A 21506-nucleotide genomic window follows, 5' to 3' on the forward strand; every position below is an offset into this window, starting at 1 on the left:
AGCAATGGGAATCTGTCAATTATGAGATTACAGACCAGAAACTAAAGAAGTAGGGGAGAAAAGTACTGATATACAAATAATAGGTTGGAGTGAATTTTGGACCTCAGCTACTGAGTATTTGTGAAAGTCTTATGGGCTGATTTTGAGTAGAATCTGAAATGGAAATAGAATGGAACAAGCTGAGCTGGGTAGCTATTAAAAAAACCCAAAAACTTTGAAAGTGGCCAAGGTTAAAATGACCCAGGAACTGGTGACCAAGCAGTGTTCAGGTGAATTGTGCTTAGCTGGAATCAGGGTTTATATTGAAGTTTTCAGATACATTTTCTGTTCTCATCTGGCCATCTGTAGTGAGGCCATTGATCTCTGAAGAAGATCAAAGGAGATCATCCAGTTCTAGCTTATGTAAGCTAAAGACTGACTGCCATGCTTTCTGAAAGTGAGAATGAAAAAAAAAAACCAAACACCAACTCTCTATATTTCATGTTCTGACATATTTTTATGTTGTACTGGGAGAAAGAAAAGGAAAAGCAAGGGAAGTGAAATGAGGGAATTCTTAACAAAAGTGAATGATATCTATTGTTGTAGGTAATGGTTTAGTTGGCATATTAACTTATCTTCCTATTGGTGGCATTTTATTTGTCCTCATATTGTAGCCACTGCATAAGCCTGCAGGTAAATTCTTGTGATGGATCTCTGATTCTACTGTATTATTATATTTCTTCTTGAGTGTGAAAAACCAAAAAAAGCCCCATATTATGCAGAACTGAGAAATAAAAGAGCAATAGTTCACCTATGCATAGCTCACAGCTAGTAGTTTTACTGGCTATGTGTCATAATTTTATAATGATCACCACAACAGTAGACATTCTTATTATAGTATTATTCTAAACCCTCTGCAACCGGCAAAGTATTTAAAATCCTTCCTCACAGAAGAAGAAGAAAGAGGACGGGGGAAGTTATGTTCCTAATTGAACCATCCGCTAAAATCTAACCATTTCTGGCAGTTACTTGTAACCTAACCCTGAAGTCTCCGGATGACTACATTTCTGTCATTTCCACTATGCACACAGCTATCCACACCTTTACACTTATGTTTATGATTTTAGTAAGTGCTCGGGTATCCACTTGCCTACCTTAGCTTCTGGGACTGACCTTGTGGATGTGCTTTGAGCATGCTGAGGGAACAATTGGCTGGAAGAAATGCCTTCCTGTCTCTTACACAAAAGCCCAGCTGTTGGAGCACTTACCTGCAGTTTGTGAGATATGGGTTCATATACCTCTTCAATCTATTTGACGATAGAGATTTTAATGCAGAGCCCTCCAGAAGCCTGGAGGCAGAAGCCTGGTGCGTGGGGTATTCTGAGTCCTGGTTCTTCCTCACAGTTCTTCCTCTTTATGTAGAGCAGAGTCAGAGTTTGAGAATTTTGCCTGAGACAGGACTCCAGAAGTCACACAGTACCATGCTGACTATTAACATCCCTAGTTGTCCCTCCTTGTGATACTAGCTCCAAGTGTCTGTCTGGTGCATTGAAATGAATGTGGCTGTAGGGATTTTTTTTTCCAGTAGACAAGACTTACCTTAACAACAAAGTTGGAAAGTGCTTAGAAGTTAGCTGTTCTCCCTAAACATTCCCTTCTGTAATCAGCAAGGAGAGTGGAGAGGAGGGAGACACCTCTTCTTTGCAGGAACCTAGACACAGTTAGTACAACATAAAGACAAAAGTCACGCTTATAACAAAATTTGTCCACACTGGATTTTAAGAGGATATTTAGTATGTAGACAACCCCAGTCTGTGTATGAAAAGTTATGTGCTGATATTTGTTTAATAATTTTTGCCTGTGGCTTTGGATTCTTTAGGTAAAAAGTAGCTTTGTTTTTCAAAGATTTTGAAACATAACTGCAGGCTGCCTCAGGTGAGAATTGACAATACTTTTTTACCAAGGGTTCTGCAAAATCAAAGGATCATGTGAAACAGACTCCTTTACTTCATTCATACACCAGAATCACAGGATCCTCTGTAAGGAGATGTTCACTGTGGACAACAGAAAGCTTCAGGGGGAAGCCTGCATAGAAACCTTATAGGATATACCTTTACCCATATGTTTATTCAGTGTGTTATCCCAAACAGCCATGTCCCTGTGTTCAAATCTCTCCTTCTTTGCCATCTGTCTTATCCCCTGTTTCTGCCCAGAGCAGTACCTACAGACAGTCGTTGGGAATGAGAACTTGTTGCTATTTCTCTTAACAACCTGACAGAAATATCAACACCTCTATGCTATGTAATTCTATGGCAGGGAATATATCTCTGTTGATTCCACAAAAATACAGAACTGGTTTTAATTTCTATAAAACTTTGATGGCTTCATCCCTGGTAAATCCTACAGAGATTTTCCATACTAAAAACTTGGTGATAAGCTCATAAAATAAATGCATCAGAAAGGGCAAATGCAGCCAGCTTTTTTTCTTACTCTCAGCTGTCTAATTGTCTTGATAGAAGATTAAAAAGGAGACATTCTCAGTTTATATTTTATCAGGGCTAAAATATGGCATTACAGAATGATGAACAGAAAACGATAGTGCCATCTTTCAGAAAAGAGGCATTGGTACTAATTCCTTACTATTATGGATGTAAAAAGACATATGACTTGAGGAGTAAATTCTGGTGTCCTGGCAAAATCATGAATCTGGCACAGCATATCCATTGTACCCACATAATTTTTTCCAGCAGTTCCAACTGTGAAGTCCATGTTTGTATTCACCCTAAAGGGACATGTAGTGTTGCTTTGTACCATCCCAGAGCTGGCTGCATTTTTGTGGGGCAATCTATGTGGTTTCACACACAGCTAGATTCTGCCTTAGGTACCTTAGATGCACCAGGAGAGGTATGAAAGCACCACAGAGAAACTGGCACCATTCTACTAATGAAATCAGAGCTGCTGATGGGCTTTCCTTTTTCAGCACTTGAGCACTTTCAGAGATTGGTATAGGGTGCATGTATGTGAGGGAAGGCAAGGGACCTCTGTGAGCAAAATAAACTGCCTCAACTCATCCTTCAACTTCTGTGTAGCAGTTATGTGGGTGAGGAGAGACAAGAGTTTGGGATTCTGGTCAGTCTCAACACAGATGTGTGAGAAGCACGTTGCTGGCTTTCTTGCATCGCACATGGAGCTAGGTTCTTCCCTGTCAGGTTAGAATCTAACCCCTGCTTTCCAAATCTGTTCAAGCTAGCTGATATCTCCACATGTTTTTTGGTACTTATTAGTAGTAAGGGGAAAAAGCATCAGTGAGCTCTGCTTTTCTGCTCATTAATTTCTTCACTGCCACTTTGTGTCAAGGATCTCAAGCGACTGAACCTTTCAGCAGAGAGCTTTGGGCTTCATTCCCCACTGACTGCTGGTCTAATTGCCTTTCAGCCCTGGCCACAGGAGAAGCAGCTTAGCACGAGGACCCAAGGGCTTAAAAAGCCAGAGATAATGATGACAGCCACATTGGTTCTGAAAACAGGAACTCCCAGATATCGTTAAGAGCACTACAGTTCAGTTTGACTCTGCTTCCCAGACACAACCTTCCTCAAAGATGATGCAGTTATCTTTATCTGGACAAAGAATCTTTTCCCCTAATGACAAAAACGACATCCACCTCAACATGTCTTATTAAGGACACAGCTTCCAGCCCAAGAAGGCATGCCTTTGTGAAGAGAGGTTGTCATGGTGCTGTATGCAGTGCCTAGAAATGAGAGTTGCTGAGGATTTATTGTAGCTAAAATGGACAAGAACTCACACACTCCCTCATTACTTCTTGTCAGCAAGTCAGCCTGGGGTTGCAGATTGAAGGAGCAGAAACTTCAGACTTAGAAGCCTAGAGCTGATAATGATAGGTTGCAATCTGCCATGTGATTCTTGTACAAGACAAATACTTGTGGCATCAAAAAGCAGAAAAAAGCTAGAAAAACTGCAGCAGATGTTTGTGCCTTGCAGTGGTGTGGGCATGGGAGGAGTCAGGACAACACTGCTACCAAAGAACATCATGACAGTGTCTTCTGTAGCACTGGGTTTTGTTGAGGCAGGTACTGCCAGCACTGGCAGCAAGAAGAGCTGCCAGCCTCTCTCTGTCTGTCTCTGTCTCTCTCTCTCCGTCTGGGCTGGAGCTAGTGGCTGGGAAAATGTTCAGACTCTCTTAGGGGAAGGCACACACTTGCAGATGTTCAGCTGGGCTCCAGGATGCTCTGCTACCACCGGTTCACTGTGTGTTGAATAAACAATAAAGCAGAGGTGCCACTTGTGAGTTCCAGTGCTGCTACCAGATGCAGCTGGGGCACTTAACAGGGGCCCCTCTAACCTGACAGAGAAGCAGGAGTGACAGAGGATATGACAGGGGAAAATGTGGGTCTTGCCCTGAGTGTTTTTAAAAATTGATTCTTTGGCCATCAGAACTTGTGGGATTAGTTTTAAAACAACAATATTTTATTATAGTAGAGCAATTTGGTTAGTTTTTTTACTTGTCGTCTATATTTTTAATCTTACAGTTTATGTTTTCAAGGTTTGGGGGGGATACGACACAGTGTGGGTCAACAGTGAGGGCTAAATGCCTATTAGTTTTCATGAACTCAAATGTTCTACAGAATTCCCGATGCTGGTCTATGGGGCAAAGTATGAAGTTTTAGTGTTTGAAGGAAAATGCTAGTTTTCAAAAGAAATTACAGTAAATTTTTTTGAGCTGGTAAAACTTGTCGTGGAAGAAGACAAAGGTTTTGGTTGGATATTAAATGGATATCCAGATATATTGAATAGATATCCAGAACAGATAAGTGGCGAAGGACAGGAAGATGGCCTTTGAACAGCTGAAGGAAAACAGTGTGGAGGAAAACAGAGATAAAGTCCTACAGCTGTCAGAGCTTCAGGGAGAAATGGTTAGGCTGAGGAGCAACTCTACAGCACAGAATATCAGAAAAATTACTGTGTTGGAAATGCAATGAAGAATTGCTGTCTCGGAGAGCCAGGTTTCCAAAGTATTTTTGATGACACCAGGAAGAACCTACTGGGAGATGGAGAGATCCTGGAGCTTGCTTTTGTCACTAAATTGAGCAATAGGACTATTGCATTATTGTACGTGAGTTGGTTCCCAGTGATTATCTGTGTTGGCTGATCCTGCATTGCATTTATACGTCAGCAGCAGCCGTAAAAAACCTAAAGAACTAGGCTAGAAAGAAATTTGGTGAAGAGTGTTAGTCCTATCTTTTAGGCACTGAGGAGTTTCATCTTAGTCTCACTACTTGACTGGTTTTTTGGAACGATGCTGGGATTACCTGTTGGCTGATCCATGCAAGTACTATTCTTAGCTGAATTTCTTTCTGCCCAAGGTTTGCAAGAGTTTGAAAGAAACAAGGGATAAAGGTGCCTCTGCTTTTGCTTTTTTCCTCTGGCAGCAGATCATTCAGGATTCTGCACTGACCCGAGATAAATAAACAGTAGAGGCATAACTGTAACAAATAAACATCTGAGTTGTGTTGCAAAGGACTGCATTTACTGCAAATCAATAGGTGGGAAAAGTCTCTGATTGTATTCTTCCTTCAATTAGTGATGAAGGCGTTGGAAGAAGATATAGGGCTAAGGAGCTGGACAAAAATAGTCATTTTTACAAAAATGTGACTGAGATTTTTTTCAAGGGATTTTGTAATGCAGCAGTTTTACTCGGAGGAAGACTGACAGACTTTTGTGTGTCTGTGCATATCTATCCCTGTTTTTTTTTCTTCTTTCCTTTTTACTTGATGTTTGGGTAAAGTTCTCTGCAGGATTTAGATAAAATTCTTGAGGCATCTTTTATGACAGACCACACAGTATTCGCGTGAAAGTCCATTGCTACTCACCTTTGCAGCCCTCCTCCCATTTACTACCTATGGTAATGTGGTGTGTATTAAGGTCATAATCTATTTTTTTAAAAAATTAAAGAATAAACTTAATTGAAATTAATTAAAATTAGCAGCAACTGAAATTAGCAGAGTATTTTGAATTGAATTCTGCGTTATTTCCTGTAAGTGTCCTATGGGTCCTTTTTTATGAAAGGTAAAAACCCCATAGTTTTCAAGTAGTTTGTGATGCTTATTTTATTATGAAGATAAGAACAGTTGAACATAGGGCAATAAAGCAAGAGTTTTAAGTAGAATTAACTGAGAATCTTCCCAATTTGCTGACACAAATGTTGGATAAAAATTCTTCACAATGCAGTTCAAAATTTCTCACAAAAACTTCAGTTTGGTCACAAGACTTTTCTTTCTTGATAGGGAAAGCAGTGAAACAGCTCCCTGCCTGCTTGCCCACAAGGTGTGGAGTTTCTTGGTTTGCCTTCATTCTTTGGGGCTGGGGTGGGTCAATCTCCCTTTCCTACAAGTAAGTCACGAGGGAAGATAAAGAGACAGACAAAGAACCAGACAGTGGCAGAAATGGGGAATTAAGGCACTGGAATGAAAGCCTGAAAAGTTTATTTTACTTTTACTCTCTGTGTGGAAAAAAAATAAATATCCATTTCCTCTGTCTTATTTTGTGAAATCCTAACCTGTGAAAAATATGTACTTGTTTTGTGGGTTTTTTTGCTTTTCGTTCTAATTCCTGAGGCTTCCCACCCTCCCAAAGGCATTATCTGAATCTATTCAGCTTTAATTATAGATTACCTTGGTCAAATGATTGATAATGATGGGATGTGAGAGATGAATGCTCTTGCTTCGGATGGCTTGCATTTAAGGAGTTTGATGCCATTAAGTGTGTAAGTAAGTACCAGCACTGTTCAAAGCTTTCTGTAGGTGCTCGTTTTGTATCCATTTTGTATCAGACTAGAGTCTGATAAAGCAGAAATAAGAACACTAGAACTCATAATTGATAGGGCAGCCTAAATAAAAGTTATTTAATTTGCTTTTATCAAGGAAGTTTTAAAACATGGGGAAAATTTAGGCCTATTTTCCACTACATTAACCAGAAGAGAGATGAGAATGGAGGCTGGGAGCTCCAAGACAACATGCAAATCTTGAATTCTTACTCCTTGGATATCATATAGCAGTAACAATTTAAAGTCTTGTGGGCATGTTATTCATCTCAGTCATCCTCAGGTTTCATTCAGCTGGCAGTTTGCAACATGCCAGAATGTCATAGGCTAAGCTGATTAGAAATGTGAGTGTATTTTCCCTTCTTGTCAAATTTTCTGAGGATAAACAGTTCTTACGTTTAAGAGAGACGAAGTTTGTGATGATCCAAGGGGAACAGCCTTTAAAATGCTGTGGTCCTCTAAGGGATACATGGCTTTTGTTGTTATAATAACTGTGACTCCTGTGTCTAATAGTTCTCAAGCCCTGATACTGGCAAACCAGCAAGGTCAGAGTCTTGGTTGTATATTCAGTTTAGGACTGATAATAATTCTGCATAAATTGTAATGCCTTCTGAATGGTGAGTTTTCTCCATAGGGAAAATTATTTTAAAGATATTGCATTGACTTTAGGTAAAGTAATTATAAATACCAATGGTACAGATGCAAAACATACCTGGCCAGGAGAAAAGGAAAATTGTTGTGAGGTTAAACAAGTAAGAGGAACATTTTAGTCCAGACTTGATGTCTTGGGTCTCTGTGAGTGTTCCAAGTCAAGTTCAAAATTTGCATTGGTGGTGGAGTCCAAATGTTAAAGGGGAAAAAAAAAAAAGTGAGGAAGGAGTGAGGAGGAAAATAAAGTAAAAGGAACAACCTGTGATTATATCACAGGATTAGTATTCAGGAGATCTGGCTTCTTTTTATAGGCTGGCAGCTAATGTGCAATTTCAATATAGGCAAATAATTTCCCCCAGTACTATGTCAAGAACAAGGCTTTAGCGAGTTGATGAGAGTCTTAAAAAACTTCTTTATAAAAAAGAATATCAGTACCATGAATGGGAGTCTCGCTTTATGATATAAAGATATGATAACTGGTATTAAAGTAGAGAGCTAGAACAGTAAATTTTCTTTGCACTGATAATCAGATTTAGCCATTGTACAGATAGAACCAATATTAAGCATTAAGAAAAAGAAGTGCTGAGCATTAGTCACAGCACATTCTTCTGAATTCTCTCCAAATTCCAGTACTGAGAGTAACAATTGGTGAGAAGGAATTGAAGGCCTTAGCATATAATTATTTATTAGTTTATTGGCAACAGGTCAACTAGTCCAAGGTTCCCATGCTTCTTATCCCTTATAAAGGGCCTCAGGGTTCATGATGACCCAAAGGCAGTGCAGTGAAATCATAACAATGAAGCAATGAGTAAGGCAGCATTGCCCCTGTTCCTAATGCAGAAGACAAACAATCATGCAGATTTCTTCTCCAGTAGATTATCTATCCTAATTAAACATTTCCTCTCCTGGGCCTTTGCTCTTTCTGGTAGCTGAGAAGGGTAATTAATCTTGTAGGTACTATTGCTGGAACCCAGGAGAAGTTTATTATGTCCCCTGAGTTTCACACATATCATACAGCTAAGATCTGTCTGTCTAAAATCGCAAATGTCTTTTAAGCTTAAACAGAAAATGCATTCTCTGAGTACTGCTGTGCTTGTTGTGCTTTACCTTGGATTGGCTGTCACTAGCTAAAACGATGTTTTTCATTTTGTGTTTTCTGCCTTTTGAATTCAGGTTTGTGATTTAATCTAGACTTCTAGAGGTGTCTTAGGCAAGTTTTGTAACATCTCTTGGCTTTAATTTCTTGTCTGAGAGTGAGGCTGAGCAAATGTTTTCTTGTGTGTTTGGTTTTCACTTTTCCCTTAGATGAAAAAGGCAATAAGAGTGGGAGGAAGAAAAGTTTCATGAAATATGTTTCTGTTGAAAATCTTGACCCTTTGGTATATAATCAGAAATATCAATTTCAGGAAAAAAACCAAAGGAATTTAGCTAAACCCTGCAACTTTTAATGATAAACTTTGGGATTAAAATTGAAAGACTGTTTATATCCATAATATTTATCAAGAGTTGTATATTTTCAATTATTTTTGGAGGTAATCTAGTGTTTGAAGTGCACACGTCATGGTGCCAAAATCTTCTTTCTTACTAAGACAGGGATCTTTGGATATAGAATTCCTTAGACATGTTGCATGGGTGCAGAGTCTGACATATAAAAGAGTATTGAGCCTGAAGAGAAAAAATGATAATGTTCTCCATTTTCAGCTCTAATTTTCCCAGCTTTTGAAAACGGTGCTTTCATCATCTGTCATTACCCAGAGCTGACTGAAAATATTTCCTTTCTTCTACCTATTGTATGGCTTATCTACTTAGATTGCAGAACATACCAAGCTCTTGACCTCTGGACTCTGTGTCCAGTTACCAGGTAAAGAAGAACTGCAAGCACACAATAACTGATGTCCAGAAAAGGATATCAGGAATGATGTATTTCACTGGGAAGCCCAGCCTGCACCAGAGAACAGATGCCTTGATTTGGTTCATTTCCTGGTACATCCCAAGGCCATGCTCTCCCAGACATCTCCATTTCATTCGTGTTAGTTTGTGCCCAGGAAATGAATCTGAGCCTGAGCTGCAGGACAGATGTGTTCCCCAGTATTTTCCGTTTCTCCTGGACGTCTCTATTGAGACTGACTGGAACATGATACAATCCTTTTCCAGACTGTACATCTGTATTCTCATGATGTCAGGTGCATACCCTGGTCTTGCTCTGACCGAAAGGCAGGACAGTCAAGACAGGTACATGGCAATATTCCTGGTTTAAACTTTTACAACATATATGTGGTATGATTCATTATTCTTCTTTTTCAGTCACAGAACTAGAGATAGATTATATGACTTGACCTGCATTAAAAGGGAAATTCATTTGCTTATCTGTGGTTATCTGAGTCCTAGGTCTAGGGGGCCCCATTTTATCACCCTTTTCACCAGAAGAGGAGTCCAACTTGTGGTGTCCTCAGTATCAAGATGGTCTTATCATTGTTAATGAAGAAAGCGGAGGTGATTAGTTTTAAACGGCTCTGATGTCAAACCTGGATGATTACTGGTAAGTATGGGGTGGTCACACTCCTGCACTTGATAGTCCCCCACCTAGCACATTTTCCAGCTAGATTCATGGGCAAAAGTGTGTGGTGTCATATGCTGGGGAGCAGGTCTTCCATGACAGCCCCTGTGTCTGTGGTCTTGCTTTATGTAAATGAGCGAGAGGACTATAAGATAAGAATTAGTCACTTCAAGAAATCTCATTCTTGTATTTCAGAACTGACTTGTGAAATAGGCCCATTGATCTGATCCTCTGCTTTGCTAAGCTTTGAAGAATCACAGTGACGGAGGACTCTCCAGTACTTTCAGACTCACTCTTTCTCCGTTTTTTATCTATTAGATCTTTGCCATTAGTTTAAGATAGATGGCTAGTACTGGAAACTTTCATGGACCAATTTCACACATCTTATCTATTTTAAATGGTGAAAATTGTTAATTTCTTCCCTATATGCCTATACAGTGGACATGAATAATTTTTCTGGATATATGTATATGTGTACTTAAAATAATCGGGAGTAAAAAGGCAAAGTGTATTGTTAAATGAATGTTACACAGCATGCTTTTTATTTCTAAGCCAGCTGTGATCTTGCTGCTTATCCTTGTACTCTTCCAATTTCTTTCTCTGAATGCAACGCATGATCACACTCAATTAACATTTTTTTCAATTCCAAGCCTTCTCACAGGGGAGGCTGTAGGCCCAGGTGACTCTCTTCCATGCTTGTTATTTATCTATCTTCATGTTAATAACATGTTTACAATACACTTTAATGGAGTGAATGAGTATTGCATCTCTGTGTCCTACTCACTATGTTATGTATGTTTATTTTCACCTCTTTCCTAAACTCATTTCTGTGTTAACAAAATCTAACTTTATACTGAAATTTATTCTTATCCTGTTTTTCCTCAGAAAATAGCCATTTTAATAACCCCTAGTGGGTCTGAAGATTTTGAAATATACTTCTCTAAAAATTATACTTCTGATGAAATCCGACATTTTGTCACAAGCTGGAGTCATTCATAGTATCTGAGGATGGTAAACTAATTATCTCTTGCCCTTCTCTTGCTAACATAAAAGGATTAAATTAATCACATTCAGTTATAGCTGGCATTAAGCATACAGACATGTTCTTTTTTAAGGAGAGAGAGAGAGAGAAATCAGTGGCTTTTATTAAATGTTTTTCTCTGTATGTCAAATCTTCTTTTGAAAATTTAAAGTGCTAAATTAGCAATTTTTCCTGTTTTCTATTCATTTTAATGTTTTCATATTCTTCATCAGAAGACTGACTTCTCTTACAGCCTGTTTTTTATAACCCACTCCTAAATGAGTAAGTCTGTCCTGTGTCACTTTTTTTTTTTTTCTTTTTTTGTAGTACAAGAGTCTTTGAGCTGTTCAGTGAAAGGACTGTGACTTGGCAGCGGATCTATCTTGAAAAGTAAAAACAAATTAAAGTTATCTATGAAAGTGCTAATGTCTGCAATCAGAAGGTAATCTTTCTGGAAAACTTTGAGCTAACTAACCCTAAATGAGACGAAGTCGTGTTAGATCCTTACATGGTCACAGACGGGGGAGCTCAGACACAGGAGGAACCAGGACAACTTTCTACCAGAAAGCTGAGCAGATTCCTAGAATTATTTGAGGATTATTTTTTGTTTGTTTGTTTACACCAGGTTTAGACAGAATTATGGTATATGGCCCTGTGGTTGCCAATGAAAATATACTTCCCCATTCAAAGAATTTGCCTCTTAAGACCTGTTCTGCACTCATACACTAATATAGCATTTGGTTCTGCTGAGAAGCCTTGTTGTCTCAGTCCACTCTTCCATATACTAAGTTTTGACAGAGGTTAGCAAACACCATCTGTGTCTGCTTGGGGTATGTATAGTTTAGTCACAGTGGGGTGGGGCTGAACAGGATTTATCAGGAACAAATGATGTAGGATAGATCAAGAAACACCAGCTCTTCCATCTGTATCCATATGTTGTACAACAACTTGCCAAGGTAAAGACCTTAACCTTCAGCTTCCTGTAAAAATCAGTCCAGGGTCTTTTTTAATGAGACAAGACATGATTGAAATTCTGCAACGGCACTTACTTAATTGTAAGTCTCACTCCAAAATGTCATGCCAACTGCTCTTTGTTCTCATGCTGCAGATTTAGTTTGGTACCAGATCCCATGGAAGACTGCTAATTCAGATTACTCCTCCCCATTTCTTATAGCACCTTCTATTCTTTCAGTGGTCTTACAAACCTTCAAAATGAGATCTGGAGAGATCACTGCTGGGAGTGAGGCTCCAGGGTGATGGTGAAAAAATTATCATGCACCACATGCTTAATGCAAATCGACAAGTTCTTGATATCCATCCAGGAAACTTTTCCCACAGCGAGTAAATATTTGTGCCTGGAAGCTTTTGGTGTTTTGCTACCATTGGCATGCTGTGTGTACATTGCAGCAAATGACTTCTGATTTACAAACAGCTTGAGTGGAAGACCAGGTGGTTCACCCTCAGGGACCACTTCTCCGTAATGGAGCCAGTGTGTAATGGCAGGGGAGAATAGCGACCTTCCTTCTGGAGCCCCTGGTGCCCGCTGACTGCGTGAGTGATGCCTTCTCCAACCATCCCTTCTGACTCACAAAAAGAAACCCTGGCAGAGGCATAGCTAAGCCATCCATCACAGTTCCAAAAGCATTGCCTTGGTTTCTGAGTAAAAGAAGTGCTTTGATATAGAGTTTGCGACCACTAATAAACTAACGTTCCATTGGAGACTGCAGATTGTAGCTCTGATGGAGTCATTTGCAGTATAATTGCTTATCATCTGTTCAACACCACAGTCCTTCCAATTCCTGAAATTTTATGATGGTGCTTCTGATATTTGAAGTTTACCTTAAAGCTACAGACATGGATGATTGGAGGAAAATTTCTGTTAAAATGGAGGTGGAGGGAGAACTCCCAGCTCTCATGGAAACTAAAAATATCCCAAGAGTATCAGGAAGGATTAGAACCCAGAAGCAAACAAACTTATTTGCAAGCCATTCTCACAACAATTTTTCTATGGGGATTGCTAAATGTTACATAGATTGGTTTTGGTGGAGTGGAGCTCAATGCTGTGGAAAACAGAGAACCTAAGAGAGTCCAGTTTCAAAGATTATGCACTCTAGATATCGAGCTTAGAAAGCCTCAAGAACAAACAAAAATGAAAAATAAAAGCCTGTTGTCTGATTGTCTCTGTGGCAAGGCAGTTTATTGCGTTACGTATTTGGTTCTGATTAACTTTTATTTCATGAGAAGGAAAAAAACACTACAGGCTTTTTGAGCAACAGTATGAGTACAGTGACTAACTTTGAAAGACTGTCTCAGCTGACACACAAAATAGCAGCTCCCACCCAATAAAGAAGTAGATTATTCTCCCTGTTTAAAGACACTGCAAAGATAATAGAAAAATAATGCTTTCTTTCGGTCTTCTTTCAATTCCACAGTTATATCTTGGGAAAGGCCAAGGATATAATGTGACTAAGCAACCAGAGTTCAGAAGTTTCTTTAATTCCTTTGATGTGGATATTCAACTGCAGGTATCTTGTGAGATATCTTCTTTTTCCAGGTGTTAGCACAGCTGGAAATGCTCTAAGACCATCTTTCTTTGTAGCAGCTTTACAGCTAGAGCCACAGAATTTAGAGACAAAAGGAAAATTAAAGGCAAGGGCTTGGGGAACATAATCAAGGGTTCATTCCACAGAGTTTGAGGGGTAAAACTTACTTTGTTGGCACTGCCTCGTGTACCTGCACACTCAGTTTTAAATCCTACCAATAATACCCTGAATTTCTTCTAGACAACGTCAAATGTGTTCTTAACAGAAACTGTATTACATCAGCACCTTCCACTAATACAGTACTTGAGTTCGCACTATATAATCATTGCCTTTGTCCCCCTCAACAGGGAGACTGACCAAAATTTTGAATTCTGCAGTCCTAAGGTCAAAGGACCTCAATACTGTCTCCTATCCCTACAGTGTGAAATATACAGACTTTTTTAGAAATGCATTCTTTCTTGATAGATCACAGTTCTCATGCAGAATCACAGCTGCAGGTGAAACTGTTGTTGAAAACAATTTCAGGTAGTCCTTCACAGGCTGTCTAGCCTAAGAAGGAGAGTCTAGGCCTAGGGGCTAGGGGACAGTGCAGGGAACATGATTAACGGGGATGCACATTTTTGCCAGGCAAAGGCATAACAGTCTTCCCAGGATGGGGAGGCAGATGAAACACATAGCTCTTTTCCCTGAAGTGTCTATATGAACCTTGGCAAAGCACGGGACAGGGTCTTCATCACTCCCTGGGAATAACTGCAGGTCTCTGTCATGTTCAGAGCAATAAGGTTGCACATTGAAAGAGAGAAGATGTGAATAACAGAGAGAGTATGTAAATGGCCAGCAGCTCTTTGAGAGTCAGTTTACCCATTCTACAGAAAAAATATGCTGGGGTTGGAAAGGCAGATTATAAGTGCCATAACTAAAAAAAGTGCCATTTCAAAGCAAAAAAAGACATCGCAACACCAGTACCTGAGCACGCAAATTAAATAGATTTACCATACAATATAAAGCTTGTAAGCAACATGGTTAAGGGGCATTCAGGCTTCATGACTTTGCAGGACTTATTACATTTATCGGATTTTTATTTACTGGTCACAAACACTGGTTCTTTCGGTTTATCTTGGCAGAAACATCCTTTATTCCCTCTGGCTTGATTTCAGGAAGATTCTCATGAAATTGCTGTTTGTTTTTTTGCCTCTCAAAAGCAGCAATCTTGTTTCTCTCATGAAAGAAATGTACGCTTTTCTAACGTGAACACTTCTGGTATTTCTGCTGTGAAAAGGATGGTGGTATGTGAAAAGCTTCCCTGGGCCTTTGGTAGCCTCATGGACGCTATATCTGCATGTTTTAGCACTAGTTATTCTCCTACCCCTATAATGTCTAGATCTTGGACATGTCCTATTGTCACACTCTGAGAGCTTGCGAATTACTCTCTCATAGATTACTGTGAGGTATTGTGTAATCCTATAACCAGCAGTAATAGATGTGCTTCTGATTATATCACATCTACATCTATATAAGTAAACTTTAGAAATAAAATTAGTAATAATTTCTAAACATTGTGGCCAAATTATGAGCCTTACCATAAAAAAGTAGATTAAAAATCCTTCATCAAGTTAGTCACCCAACATAAATTTTAAACATGATCTGGCCTGTACAATGAACAGTATGTTGGATTAATACTGGAATAATGTTAGAAAGCCTGATTAGGGTTTGTTGGTTTTTTGGGGGGTTGTTGGGTTTTTTTAATTCCATTTAATACAAAAAATGAAACAGATTACTTTCAGTTTTGTTTATAGTAGATTTTCTTTCCTGGTTCTTATAAATTCTCCAAATGTAATGTTATTTTCCAGGGAACAAGAACGTTGCTCTTGTTGCTTCTGTGGAAGTAAATGGCTTCCACAGAAATTTTGCAACGCATTTCACTGTATCATTTCCATTCATGTTCGATGTTGTAATAGCCCTTTCAGCTTTTAGGAACTTGGCATCGTTGCCTTACAGTTACTTGACTATATTGCCAAGTCAGAAAGGGAGCATAGAATGATATGTTAATGAACTTGTGATGCCCACATCAGTGAAACTGTAATGTCTGGTTTTGTTTTTTTTTCCTCCTTCCTCTTCCCCTGCCCTTTTGTGATATGGAGCCTCTTAGAGACTTTACTCTTGTTTTTTTCTTATTGCAGATATATATATATATATTTTTTACTTATTGCTTAGACTAAAAGTCCCTTAAAATTCTGTGTAGTCTATATATGCATCTGTACCTATAGTTATATATCTACCTTAGGTACAGTTATTTAAATTACTTCATGGGCTTGGCAATATTTGATAATACCTATAAGTTGTGAAAGTTGAGAGTGATTAACTTGTTCTTTATGGAGGTGAATGCATCACAAATAAATTGTTTTTATCAGTCCATAATGAGGAGAAAAACAACTGCATTTTTTAGGGTCCAGTTTTCCCATGCCTCATGTTGGCTTCAGCAGCCTTTTAGGGATCTCTTCCCTTCTGTGTCTTTCTGCAATAGTCTCTGATGAAGATTCTGGCTCAATTCCTGCATCTGTGGGAGTCATCTAATGCCACAGACCTTATGCCATATCATTTTCCAGGCATGTGGCATAGATCACCCCTTCCTCTACCATGCTTTTGTCAGGAAAGCTATCAGATAAGATTTCTGACTACCAGGAGGATAGAAGGTCAATGAGTCAACCCTTGTGTTATTTCACATGCATGCTCTCTCTAGTCCAGTTTGTCACTGGGGAACTTGACATTTATTTTAATAGCAGTAAAGTTTTGTTAAGTTAAACTGTTCTTTGATGTTGGTGAAGGAAATAAGCCTTTTTAGCAAGGTAAAATGCTATTCTGAAAACAATTTTCATCCACTCAGATGTTTTTCTTCTCTGTCTTCGACCCACTTATCGCCAGAGGGGTGTTCAACAAGCTTAGCTCTAAAGACCCTTGTAGAAATCCCATACTTTTCAGCTTCTTTTTTTCATCTGACACTAGCTTTCTGAAATGCAATATAATCATCCCTAAGGACTAGAATTTGCCCCCAGCAAAAGATCATCACACCATTTCAATTTTCAATATAGCATTTGACTGCAATTTTGGTAAAGTAAGTAACACTCTTTACACATCTGATGCACTAAATGTTCACATCTTTTTCAACAGAAGGGCATTTTCCTGGCCTTTAAGATCTTCTACTGGTCTTTTCTATGATGAAAAATACTTTAAGTGATCCTCTTTATGGTAAAGGACTTGTTACTCTGTTACTATAGTCTACAAATATATATTTCCCTTCTGATTTTTATAGTAGAAGAGGATCTAAGGTTAATGTTAACATCTGCAACAAATCTAAAAGTGTGATGGGCAACCAAGAAATCAAGCACTGGAAAGGAAAGGAGCTTTTTGGAGAGAGCAAAAGCTCTGATTGTGCAGTACAAAAAGGACAGATCAGCCACCACCTCCACCACAAGTCTGTGAACACCTGCTGTTTGCTCTTACATGTTTATTTATTGATTTTGATTTGGCACCATATTGGTCTTCCATTGTCTGGCCTTATGAACCTTGTCTTTTCTGGCAATTTAAGATAAAGTTATATATTAAGTGGAGTATGTAGGGAATCAAGCTTGAAGGAGATGTAGGAATTTTCTTGGATTTCTTTTTAAGCAGAAAGTGTTTGTGGAGCAGCATATCTTCTTTTGCCACAGATGATGACTGAAAGGTGATAAGATCAAATTCCCTCTAATGAAAGCCTGCTATTTCAGTAGCCTGTTTGTTCAAAATTAATCAGATAATATAATATAATATTCATTATATCCTGTCATAGTCATTATATTTAGGTGCTTAAATTAGCACTAACTTGCCTACAATGGGGGAAATAGTCTTGAATTAGCTGCTTTTATAATCAGTGTAAAGAATCCTATTGGCTTCAGCAATGAGAGATGACCCTGAATTCGCTTTGCAGCTTGGTGCTTTGCATTATTATGAACATTTGAATATTCTTATACTGATATTATCAGTATTTAGGCACACTGGCTAGTATGTATTTCACATAATTTTGAACGTTGAAAGCTGAACTAGTCTCCCTACGTTGCTTGGCGTATGATGATGGCTCCTCTTTTGGTTTTGGAGGTTTCTCTTCAACTATAAGTATTTTAGGGTGATCTGCAGGCTTCAATGCCCAACTTTCAGACAGGGGAATTAAAGGAGATGAATCCAAAACCAGTCTGACCATGGGTAACCAACCTAGTGTAGAAATTGGAACCAAAACAAAAGACTGACAAGATCCAGATCTTTGCAAAATGATTTAAACACTTCTGTTTTTAACATGCCTTCACTATCTTTGCTCAAACACATGTATCTTTAATATTGTCTACCTAAATTTACCTTGGATGGAGGCTATAGCTAAAAGTAAAATGGTTAAGTGGCTATGGAAATTATTTTGGAATTATTTGTAATGATAAACAATGACATCATTTGGAACAGAAGCTCTATAAATGAAGTACAAAACCTTTCACTGAAAGATGTTAGTGAAAATCTTTGGCAAAAGATCTGTCCCAGCTTAGGACAGGTTTTTCTGTGTTTTTTGTGTTGTTGTTTTGTTGTTGTTTTTTTTTTTTGTTTAAATTCCCAGAGATCCCTAGTTATATAATAATTCATTTGGTGGTTGTGATATCCAAGAGATAAATCCCTCAAGAATCAAAGTGATGGTAGGGCTGCAGGATCTGTCAGTCCAGTACTTGTGCCACATAAATCTCCTAATTTACTCTGAAAAATGTATTCTGTAAAAGAAATGCAATTGTCTCTGCCAGTCTTTCACTAAAACAACAGGACCATCTTTATTCCTTTCTAAAAGGTGTGATTGAAACTTCAACATGTGAGGGGCTAGTTCCCATTGCTCTGCCTTGATTTTTCAGTTCTTTGGTAAATTGGTTGTTCTAGTGAAAGGCCTCAATTATCTTTATCCACAAAAATCATGTTTTGTCCATGTAAATGGAAACTACTGATAAGATAATGTAGAAGGGATCAGGTTTGACCCCATCTTCATGCTAATTTTTGTGTATATTAATTGAGGAACAGCCTGAAAATCCCATCCCAGTAGCAATTAATGTCTCTCATTTTGGGTAAGAATGACAAATGTGAATTCTCAGGATCATATCTCAGAACACTGCAGTGAGAATCAGGACTTTTCCTTTGCTGTATCTGGATCCTCAGTGCTTGACCACCCTATGCCTCAGTAATTATGTATTCATATTCCTTGAACATTATTAGGTTGTTTTAGAAGGTATCATGTTTGCTCTAACAAGCAACAAAACACATTAATATATCCTCAAAAAGCAATAACTCTTTGTCATTGTCCCTTCTTCTTCCTCACTAGCTGGGAAAAATGGAAGAAATAATAGATGAAATAAAGAACATTAAGAAGGAGTAACAATGCAGACTCTCAGCTTGACTCCACCTTTTCTGCTGGACAATATTAACAAGTGTTAAAGATGTTGCTGTTACAAATCCATATTGTAATACAATTGATTGTATCAGTTTATAGGTGGATGAGATGTGCTATTTCCCAGACAATCCAATAATTATTTAAGTGAATCTCATCTTTACCAATTTCTATTTCTATTGTTAGTGTGAGAAATAGTGAAATGCTGGGATTCAAACCTCATTTCTTCAAGTGATGACAGAAGGTCAGGTAGGAATGACAAGTGTTTGAAAATTTGCAGAAAGACACAAGAATGGTTTGCTGTGTTTCAAAAGTGTTGACTGAAAGAAATTTGAATATGTGATGAAAGCCTTATTTATTTATTTATTTATTTATTTTTCTGTAGCTGGTATACAGATTTGCTAATGCTCGCAAATGAAAGAAGCAGTTCTCTTCCTTTGGAGTCAGGTATGAGGGCAGACTCTGTAGGGATGGAAGGGAACAGACATGAGAGCTTTAGTTGTGGTGAGGTTTTTATATGACTGGAAAGAAAATGCAGCTCATACCTATTAGTTAAAATGTAGTGTGGATTTCCTTCCATAACCTTTAGTTATAATCATCTTCTATAGTTATATTCCCTATCCTACATTTCTCTGTATACATTAGAAAGAATTCACCACCACTGCATTCTGTCTCCTCAATTTTCCTCTGAATTTTCAACTTGTCAGATTATATTTGGATTCCTGATTTACATTGTTTTTAAAGATTATTCTATTATTCATGTAAAAAATTATTGCTTTCAGTAACATAGAATGTGATTTCTGATCTGATCCTTTTGGGATGCTTTGGAATCATAATAAGAAAAAAAGTGTTATGTGAATGTAAATTCTAAGTTGTTTTCTCAAGAATTCATGAAATTGGAGTTGTTCATGTAATCTTTTAGACTGCCTACCAGTAATCTATCATCTTGTCACTTCTGATGCCAGGCAGCAGAGGCTGCAGGATCACCAGTAATCACAGGCAAATGGTGACAGAAAACAGCTCTGCATCACATACAATGTGTCTGACATATTTAAATGCATTGGATTCACTGCACGATTTGTTAATCTGCAAGTATGCAGTGAAACCAACATGTTCTGGATGCGGTGATTCATTGTAGATGTATAACCAAGCTAGGAGAATACAGACTGTGGGGTGTGTTTGATCACCCACTTTTGATTTTGCCCGTGTTGACAGAGTTGTATTCCTGCTCTGAGGAATAAGTGTCTGCAGAGCCCACTGAAGTCCTTCACAAGTTGGTATGTAAGAGTAATTAGTAGATTGCTAAGTGTAGTCAATTTTAATGCCATATTTAGCTGTCACACCTTGTAAGGTGCTGAGCTGGACAGCAATGTATGCTCAGAGAAACCAAGAGAAAATGGTAGGCGTTCAGCATTTTCAAAAATCATGCTACTCAGATAAATATTTAAAGAGAGGATTAAAAACTTGGGTGTGACTGATTTATAAATCGTCTCTGTTAATGGGAGATGTATTGAGGGGTGTGGTATGATGTTACAACATGCTGAAGAGTAGGCTGAGGTGAGACCCAGTATAGAAATCCCGCATAGCTGATCTGAGTCACAGGTGAGGCTGCGTAGCAGGCACAGAATAGGTTTTGTTCACAAAAGACAGGGCAAATATTCAGCTCTGTAACAGAAAACTGAAAAAAGTCTGTTCACTTCTAGCAGAGATATCATCTCTGCTAGAAGTGAATGGGATTAAATTGCCAGGCTCCCGGGGGCACTGATAGGGAGGTGCCCGATGCCCGTGGCTGGGGCTGCCCCCGTGGGTGTCCCCTGGCTGCCCTGCTCCCTCCCTGCCAGCCTGGGGATCCCCCACAGCTCCCCCAGCCCCAGGATGTCTCTGGCCCAGATGACGCCTTACCCACCTAAAACAAGGACCTAAAGCAAAGTTATGCTGTATGGTGACAGAAAAAAATAATGATGAAAGTTAAGAAAACCCCATAGAAATGTACTGCTCTCTGAACAGTGTTTCCAAACCAGAATGATTTTGAAAGGTTCTTGTGTGTCTGACCCTCTCAAGAAATTCACAAAATAGCGCCTTTGGCTTACTGTCATTTTGAAATATGTTTTGTTCCCTGTATAACATTAATTTTCTTGCTTTCAAAATGTCCAACTTTTTAACAAGTGATACTAACTGTAAGTGGTCAATTAGAATAAAAACTCTTTCACAGACAATTCATTAGCTTACCAGTTGGACAGCGTGTTATTTGCTTACAAAGATGCAGGGGGATAGTCGGCAAAGTTTTGTTTGCAATATATGAATATCAGTGAAAAATGCATTTTGTTCTTTGTCAAGGCACTGTAATCATGCTGATAAAAGTGAATTTATTTATTTGCCAATAGTTTTGCAGAAGTGAGTGTCACTTTAGTTGCAAAAAGTTAGAAAAGCTTCACAAAGTGATTATGGAGGGCCTTACAGTAGGTACGTAAGGA

This window comes from Ciconia boyciana, chromosome 3 (genome assembly GCF_034638445.1).
Source record: "Ciconia boyciana chromosome 3, ASM3463844v1, whole genome shotgun sequence".
Classification (NCBI taxonomy): Eukaryota; Metazoa; Chordata; class Aves; order Ciconiiformes; family Ciconiidae; genus Ciconia; species Ciconia boyciana.